Below are 9,376 nucleotides of genomic sequence, written 5' to 3' on the forward strand. Positions count from 1 at the left end.
ATTTTTAGCAGCTGCAGTGTTTTGCTTTGGAATTCTTGCTTCAGCATCTGCTCAGTTTTTTTGCATTCTGGTGGAGGTCTATGCAGGGGAGCCCTGTTTACATCCTTCTGCCCACTCCTCATTAATGAGTATGGGGCATTTCAGGACTGGGCACGAGTTCAGTGGTGCTGTATCTTAAGAATGGATCCAAATGTTAACACGTTTCCACTTTATGCATCATAATAGATTTGACTGGCTTTATTTCTGGGTCATGGTAATTCTAAGAATAGGGCTTGACTGAGCTACAGCCTTCCTCTCCAGCTAGGGGCATGAGAGTTTGTCTCTCAACACAATCGGCACCATTTATTTAGGGGTCTAGGATAGTGATTGGGAAAGCAAAAGGGACCGGGTCCTAGAGCGAGGAACGACCCGATATTTGGATGGCTTAGATGCTGGGAGAGGTGGATTGAAAGGACTGGGTGTCAGGACCAGAGGCGAGGATCAGGCTGGTTCTGCTCACAGCTCTGTGACATTTACACTACTCTTCGCTGCACTAAGGTTGAGGCTGTGGGCCTACTCCGGGCTCTGCGACGTTTACCCCACTATGTGCTGAATTAAGGCCGAGGCTGTGGGCCTGCTCCGGACTCTGCAACGTTTACCCCGCTATGTGATGAACTGAGGCCGAGGCTGTGGGCCTGCTCCAGGATCTTCAACATTTACCCCGCTGTGTGATGAACTGAGGCCGAGGCTGTGGGCCTGCTCCAGGCTCTGCGACGTTTACCCCGCTATGTGATGAACTGAGGCCGATGCTGTGGGCCTGCTCCGGCTGCTCTAGGCTTCATGTCCAAGAGCTCACTTTCATCTTAAATGCTATTTGCTTTTTATTTATTGTTTGCATGATTTTTTTTCAGTCCTCTCTCTGCACATTGGGTGTTTGTCGTGGTTTTTTAATGGGTTCTTTTGGGTTTCTTGTTTAGTGGCTGCCTTTGTAAGGAGACAAATTGTATAATATATACTTTGATAATAAATGTACTTTGAACTTTAAAATTTGAACTTTAAGCTGTAATTGCCTACTGCTGATTAATACAGAAATATGGGTCTTTAGGCTACTCGGAAAGCTGTAAAATATTTCAGTGCTGAAGAAGACGCAGACAGAGAAAGGGAAATAGCGCAGGCTTCAAGTGCACTTCTCAGTCTGTTCTCTATCACTACCCAAGAGCCTTTAGTCCAAAATTCTACCTGTCTCAACCTTGAATATATTTAATGACGTATCACTACAGATTTCCTTGATAAAGTTACACAAAGGGGAAAAAATAACTGTACCGGATAAAAGGAGATTCCTGGGTTCATGTCCAGTAGAAGGATAAAATCTGTAATTTTGTCTCACCTCCATAAAACAAGAGAAACCTCAATTACATCAGATTGACAAGGTAAGAGGAGGCAAAAGTGCCCATGCACAAAATACATTGAAAGTATGCATTCCAAACCTTAAAGGAAGGATTTCATATTTTGAAGATTATAATCATGTTAGGCAGATTGGGTTGAATTTGGAGAGCGCCTGTGGGGTGTCAATAATGACCGAAGTGAAGGAAAATTCCAACGGACTGCAAATTAGCAGGGGATTAGTTCTAAATGATTCACAGCCCCATAATTCTCCATTATCTCTGGAATCAGAGGCGGAAAATTTCACACATGGTTTCTTGGTCTTGCTCCTCCAGTGTGCTTGGAACAAAGGGAGAGATTTCTAATCAGCTTCTCAGAAAATTATTTTAAAAAGACTCTGAAGTCTTCAGGGGGAATGTCATGTTGCAGTTAATTAAAACCATGCGCAATGTTTCTCTGATAGGCTGTGAGCAAGTTCATAAGGACTGAAATAGTCATATTCCATTTGCATTGTTCATGATTGTGAGGTGCTTAGAGGTTTGAAGGCTGTGTTCTGGGATCCTATCCATTTAATAAAGGTCTACATGTTTATGGTTACTGAATAAGTAAAATTCCATTTTCATGACACTTGCCGCCAGTATTTTTCAGGCATTTTGCCACTGCTCTGTCAGTTATATTGCATTCATTTTTCCATGGAAACTGGAAGTCAACGGCCTTGATTGCAAGCAATGAAGTTCCAAGTAGTTAGAAGTAGATCGGATCTCATCCTCTTGTGTATTTTGTTTGTACAATAGGAAAGGTAAGCCACAAAAAATTTGAATATTAAAAGCATTGTTTGACTGTGGTATGCTGTGCAAATTGTGTTGATGCATGGAGCATGTTTCCAGTGTATCCACAATAAGCGATATTTGTTCTGCTTTTTTTTTGGGTCTCCGCCATTATACTCCTAGCAACGTGATATGCAAAAACAATGTTCTTTGTAAATATCTTCCATAACGTAACAATGAAAAATGTTTAGCAAGCCACATGAATTTACAGTCTGCTGATGTAAGCTCTATTTAATATTAATTTATGCAGCATTTTGGTTTCTTGCCATGCAAGTAAAACAAAGCTAAAGCAACTGGAGGCTGCTACAAAGGCAGAATCTATATTCAATTTTCATCCTCTGATTTGCTTTTGATTTCTTACTAAACAAAAATGTTAGTATTGATTTTTTTGTGTGTGTGGCTCACAGCTCTGTTGTTGATCTTGCGTATGTGTGTAAGGAGGGATTAGAAGGGACCATCGGATGAAGTTTCCGATGAAACAAGTTAGGTAATGTTAAATTCTAACTCCATTCTAGACTGGAATACAGGTCTATTCTGATACCACGGAAAATGGGAAGAAATCCAAAATATCTTACGTGGTTCCACTTTCTTCTTCAAAGACTCGTTGCAAATCCAAATATTGCCAAACAGATGAAAAAGAAAGATTCATGCTTAAATGGACTTTAAATGACTTTAGTCTGCCTTAGAAACCCTTTGTGGGGTTAAAATAAATAAAATAACCTTTATCATTGAAAACTATTGTTTCTATTTAGTATAAACAGAAAAAGCTGCTAATGCTCAGCAGACATTTGTAGGAATAGAAACAAAGTTAACATCTTTCATCAGACCTGACAAATCTATTTACTACATTATTTCTATCACATGATTTGGCCTCTATAAACCCTCATTAATGCCATCACTGCCAAAAGTTGCTTAGGGAAGGCACTGGAAATAAATCAGCGTGTGCCTTCTCTTACTCTACAATTTTGATTCATTCATTACTGCAACTAACTCTAATCCTACTATGTGATGCACCATCAATAACTCTCGGAGATGGGAGGCGAACGATAGGCTAATATTAGCTGCAAGAGACCACCACACAACATCCTGGAGACTGAGGGGGGAGCAGTGCCCCAATTGCCTTTATACAGGGGTCTGTGGGAGGAGCCACAGGAGCAGTCAGCGGGGGGCGTGTGCAGACAGGTATACATAGTTCACCACACTATGCGAGGTTAATCTCGCAGCTTTCCTCAATTACATCCAGGACTCTTCTTTGCAGTAGACCACATTTAGGACATGCTCCACTTGAAGGAACAAAGCAAGGTGCAAAAATTAAAAATCAGCCACTTGAGAACTACGTTTGCTTCTGGGGATTTCTGCAGCTTTTCTTAGAACAGGCCTCTAGAAGACTCCTCCCCGAGCAATGTTTCCATTATTAGTCATACAGTCCACTGACTCCAGTGAGAGACCTCGGTTTTCCCCATATCAGAGGACTTCTGTGTAAAGATGCAGCGGTACATCCATCCCCATTGAATATTGTCATTTTCACTTCATCCGCAAGATCCAACCCTGTGATTTCCATCATTCTGATTATATTTAGCGCTAATTTATTAAGTGCATCAAAGTGCTTAATTAAAACTATTAAAATTAAGTGCACATTATGCTTCACTGATGGGATTTATATTACTTTGATAGTTCCTTTAGCCTGATGCTTGAATAGTTTTAGATACTTTCGGGCCTAGCAAATGGAGATGCTGAGCTCTGGGGTGAAAACCAGTTATCAGCTGAATTAAAGGAGATCGTGCTTGCTGGAGCCAAGGTGGGAGCCTGGAATGTGAGGACAAAGAGGAACAACTGATATCTTTCTAACATGTGTAGTTAATTATCATGGTTGCCATAGCTCTTCAGCATAGATTCAGATTTCATCATGAGGCGGATTGTCTTATGAGGTGAATCTGTACAGGATGGCCTTTTATCTGCTGGGGATTAGAAGAGTGAAATGGGTCTGAGGGTCATTAGGTCATAGAGCAATACAGCACAGATGCAGGCCTTTCAGCCTAGTGTACTCACCCAGCTAGGCCCAGCTACACAGTAGTGTGGCGGATAGCACAGCACTTTACAGTACATGCGACCCGGGGTTCGATTCCCACCTCTGTCTGTAAGGAGTTCGCCCGTTCTCCCCCGTGACCACACGGGTTTCCTCCGATTGCTCCGGTTTCCTCCCACAGTCCAAAGATGTACCGGTTGGTAGGTTAATTGGCCACCGTAAATTGTCCTGTGATTAGGCTAGGATTAAATGGGGAATTGCTGGCCGGCATGGGTCAAAGGGCCAGAAGGGTCTATTCCATGCTGTACTCAATAAATAAATATCCCTCGAAGCCCCCAACCCAGGTATCTACAATAAGTGCTTCGTAAATGGACTGTTGTACCTCCCTCAGCCACTTCCACTAGCAGCTCATTCCATATACTCAACTCCTCCTCACCTTAAATCTATACCCACGACTTTTGCACTTCCCTACACTGGGGAAAAGAGAGTTTTCTATGCCTGCCATAATTTTACACATTTCTGTGAGATTGTTCCTCATTCTCCTAAATTCTAAGGAAGGAATGAAGACCTGGCCTGGCCATCCTCTCCCTATAACTCAAGCCCTCTAGCCCTGGCAGCATCCACATAAGTCTTTCCATTTTAACAACATCCTTCTAACAACAGGGTAACCAGAACTGCAGACAGAACTCCAAGTGTGGCCTCACCAACGACTTATACAACTGCAATATAATGTCCCAACTCCGATATTGAGTGCCCACACTGATGAAGGCCAACATGCTAAACGCCTTCTTCAGCAGCCTGTCATGGCACTTTCAGTAAACTATGTGCTTGTACCACTAGATCCCCTGTCCCATTACATTTTCGAGCACCCTACCATTCCCAGCACAAATCCAATGCCAGTTTGACTGTCCAAAACGTATTACCTAATATATAGTTGTATTAAAATTCATTTGCCAATCCCTGGCCCGCTCCCTAACGGATCAAGATCCATCTCCAATCTACGATAGCCTTCTTCACTATCAACAACGCTCCCAATTTCTTGTAATCTGCAAATGTACTGATCAAGCCTTGTGCAGAGGCATCTAAATTATTTATAGAAATAGCAAGTAACATGGATTCCAACACCAACCCTGCTGCAGATGAGTAGTCACCAGTCTCCATCCCAAAAGACAACCTTTAACACCACTCTCTGTTTATTAAGTCTGAGCCAATCGTGAAAGCACAGAACTAGCTCTTTCTGGATTCCATGGGATCTAATCTCCCAGGCCAGCCTACCATCTGGGACCTTGTCAAAAGCCTTGCTAAAGTCTAAATAGACACCATTCACCACCTTACCTTCATCTATCCTTTTGGTTACCTTTTCAAAAAACTTCGAAAGTTCATCTTGCACAATTTCCTGTGCTCAAAGCTAGACTGAATCTGCCTTCTTATGGGAGAAGCATAAGTCACATATATCAGTATAGCAATGGAATAAAGAGAATTATAGAGGCATGAGAGAGGAGCTTGGAGGAGAACTGGAGGAGGATACTGGAGGGGATGACAGCAGAGCAGCGATGACTGAAATTCTGGGAATTGTTCACAAGGTGCAGAATAGATATGTCCCACAGAAATTGTTCTCAAATGGCAGGGGTAGGCAACTGTGGCTGACAAGGGAAGTTAAGGACTGCATAAAAGCCAAGAAAAGGGCATATAAGGTTAGCAAAAGTGAGTGGGAAGTTAGATGATTGGGAAGCTTTTAAAATCCAACAAAAGGCAACTAAAAAAGCTAGAAGATGGGAAAAGACGAAATATGAGGGCAGATAACATAAAGCAGGATACCAAAAGCTTTTTCAGTTACATAAAGGGAGATGAGAGTTGATATTGGACCACCAGAAAATGATGCTGGGGAGGTAGTAATGGGAACAAAGAAAGGGAGATGAACTTGATGGGTACTTTGCATTTGTCTTCATTGTGGAAGACACTAACAGTGTACTAGAGGTCTGTTAGTGTCAGGGAGCAGGAGTGAGCGACGTTGTCAGAATCAGAATCAGGTTTATTAGCATCGGCATGTGTCATGAAATTTGTTAACAGTTCAATGTTTAGAAGAAAAAAAGAAATAATAAAAATAATACATAAATAAATACATTACAGTAAACGTATATCGAATAGATTTAAAAATTATGCAAAAAGCTGAAAAAATATATTTTAAAAAGTGAGGTAGTGTTCACAGGTTCAATGTTCAATTAGGAATCAGATGGTAGAGGGGAAGAAGCTGTTCCTGAATCGCTTTGTTATTACAAAGACAAAAGTGCTAGACGAACTCAAATGTCTTAAAGTGGATATGTCACCTGGACCAGATGGACTACATCCCAGAGTCCTGAGAGAGGTTGCTGAAGGGATAACGGATGCATTGGTCATGATCTTTCAAGAATCACTTGACTCTGGCATGGTCCCAGTGGACTAGAAGGTTGCAAATGTCACTCCACTCTTTAAGAAGGGAGGAAGGCAAAAGAAAGGGAATATTAGGCCAGTTAGCCTAACCTCAGTGGAAGGGAAAGTGTTGGAATCTATTATTAAGGATGAGGTTTTGGGGTACATGGGGACTAATGAAAAAATAAGTCAGTCAGCAAGGTAAATGTCAAAGGGAAATCTTGCCTGACAAATCTGTTAGAGGTCTTTGAGGAAGTAACAAGCAGGGTGGACGGAGGAGAGGCCGTGGATGTCATTTACTTCGATTTTCAGAAGGCATTTGAAAAGGTGCCACACATGAGGCTGCTTAACAAGATAAAATCCCATGGCTTTACAGGAAAGACACTGGCTTGGATAGAAGAATGGCTGACAAACAGGAGGCAGCGAGTGGGAATGAAGCCTTCCTGCCAGTGACTGATGGTGTTGCTCAGGGGTCAGTATTGAGACCGCTACATTTCACATTGTCTGTCAATGATTTGGATAATGGAACTGATGGCTTTGTGGCAAAGTTTGCAGATAATACAACAATAGGTGGAGGGGTAGGTAGTGCTGAGGAAGCAATGCAATTGCAGCAGGACTTAGACAAATTGAAAGAAAGGACAATAAAGTGGCAGATGGAATACAGTGTTGGGAAATGTATGATAATGCATTTTGGAAAAGGAACAATAATGCAGACTATTATCTAAATTGAAACATCAGAGGTGAAGAAGGACTTGAATGTCCTCGTGCAAGACTCCCAGAAGGTTAATTTACGGGTTGAGTCTGTGGCAAAGAAGGCAAATGCAATGTTGGCATTTATTTCAAGGGGAATAGAATATAAAAGCAAGGCGATAATGCTGACCCTTTATAAGACACTGGTCAGGCTGCACTTGGAGTATCCTCAACAGTTTTGGGCCCCATATCTCAGAAATGATGTGTTGTCATTGGAGAGAGTCCAGAGGAGGTTCACAAGGATGATTCCGGGAATGGAAGGGTTAACATGTGCAGCTTTGGGCCTATACTCACTGGAATTTAGAAGAATGTGTGGGGATCTCATTGAAACCTACTGAACGTTGAAAGGCCCAGATAGGGTGGATGTGGAGAGGATGTTTTCTATGGTGGGGATATTCAGAACTGGAGGGCACAGGTTCATAATTAAGGGGCATCCTTTTAGAACAGAGGTAAAGAGGATTTTTTTAGCCAAAGGGTAGTAAATCTGTGCAAAGCTCTGCTACAGGCTACAGTGAGTGGGAATGAAATTGATAGTTAAGGCTGAAGTCGATAGTTGATAGTTTCCTGATCGGTCAGGGCATCAAAGGATATGGTGAGAAGGCAGGTGTGTAGGTTTGAGTGGGATCCGGGATCAGCCATGATGGGATAGTGGAGCAGACTCGATGGGTTAATGGAGACTGCCCCTATGTTTTATGGTCTTATGGTCTATGGCCTTCTCAGATTGTGTCTATCCAAAGGTTGGTAGATCCTGTCCCCACTATTGATGTCAGGCTGACAGGCCCATAGTTCCCTGACTTGTCCTTCTACACTTCTTAAAAGAGAGAGCAACATTAGACACCTTCCAGTCTTTAGGAGCTTCCACCCAGTGGCTAACAATGCAGAAAGTATCTCAACAAAGGGCCTCCACAATTCCCTCTGGCTTCCCACAAGGTCAGAGGAGGCACTTGGTCAGGTCCCAGGTATTTACCCACACTGATGTGTGATAAGCTGCAAATACCGCCTCTCCTGTAATATCAGTGTCCTCCAAATCATCTCCACTTGTTCCCCTTGGCTGTTGAACTATCTCGATTTTCTCCTCAGTGAATACCAAGGAGGAATCTTCATTAAAAACCTCACCCATTTCCTGCAGCTCAACACAGGTGATCCTGTTCATCTCCAAAGGGACCTACTCTGTCCCTAGCCACATTTTTACTCTTAATATACTGCAGTTGTAGTACTTCTTAGCCTTATCTCCCAGATCCATCTCATACCACCATTCTTAAGTCTCCCTCTTAAGAGTATCCTTAAGCTTTTTAAAGTCACCAAGGTTTTCATTCGATCCCAACCTCTGAAATCCATTGTTAGCTTCCCTCCAGAGCCTCAATATCTCTTGTCAGCCAAAGCTTGCCATGCTTACCCGTCACCCTGACAGGAACATATTAAGAGGAATAGATAGATAGAGTGGACAGCTAGCAACTCTTCCCCAGGGCACCACTGCTCAGTACAAGAGGACATGGCTTTAAGGTAAGGGGAGGGAAGTTCAAGGGGGATATTAGAGGAAGGTTTTTTACTCAGAGAGTGGTTGGTGCGTGGAATGCACTGCCTGAGTCAGTGGTGGAGGCAGATACACTAGTGAAGTTTAAGAGACTACTAGACAGGTGTATGGAGGAATTTAAGGTGGGGGGTTATATGGGAGGGGTAGGGTTTAAGGGTCAGCACAGCATTGTGGACCGAAGAGCCTGTACTGTGCTGTATTGTTCTATGTTCTATGAACATGCTGCTCCTGATACTTCTGATCACAATCTTAAAAGCCTCTCATTTGCCATTCATTTACAGTACAGTGCAAATGTCTTGGGCATATATACATATAGCCAGGGTACCTAAAACTTCTGCACAGAACCGTAGTAATTTTATGGATTGCCCTGAACTGCCGCTGCAAAAAAAAACAAAACAAGTTTCATGACATATGTGAAAGATTCTGATACGGGTCTCTAGTGTGGACTGGGAATGGGAAGGCGGCAGG

Source organism: Hypanus sabinus, chromosome 10 (genome assembly GCF_030144855.1).
Source record: "Hypanus sabinus isolate sHypSab1 chromosome 10, sHypSab1.hap1, whole genome shotgun sequence".
Classification (NCBI taxonomy): Eukaryota; Metazoa; Chordata; class Chondrichthyes; order Myliobatiformes; family Dasyatidae; genus Hypanus; species Hypanus sabinus.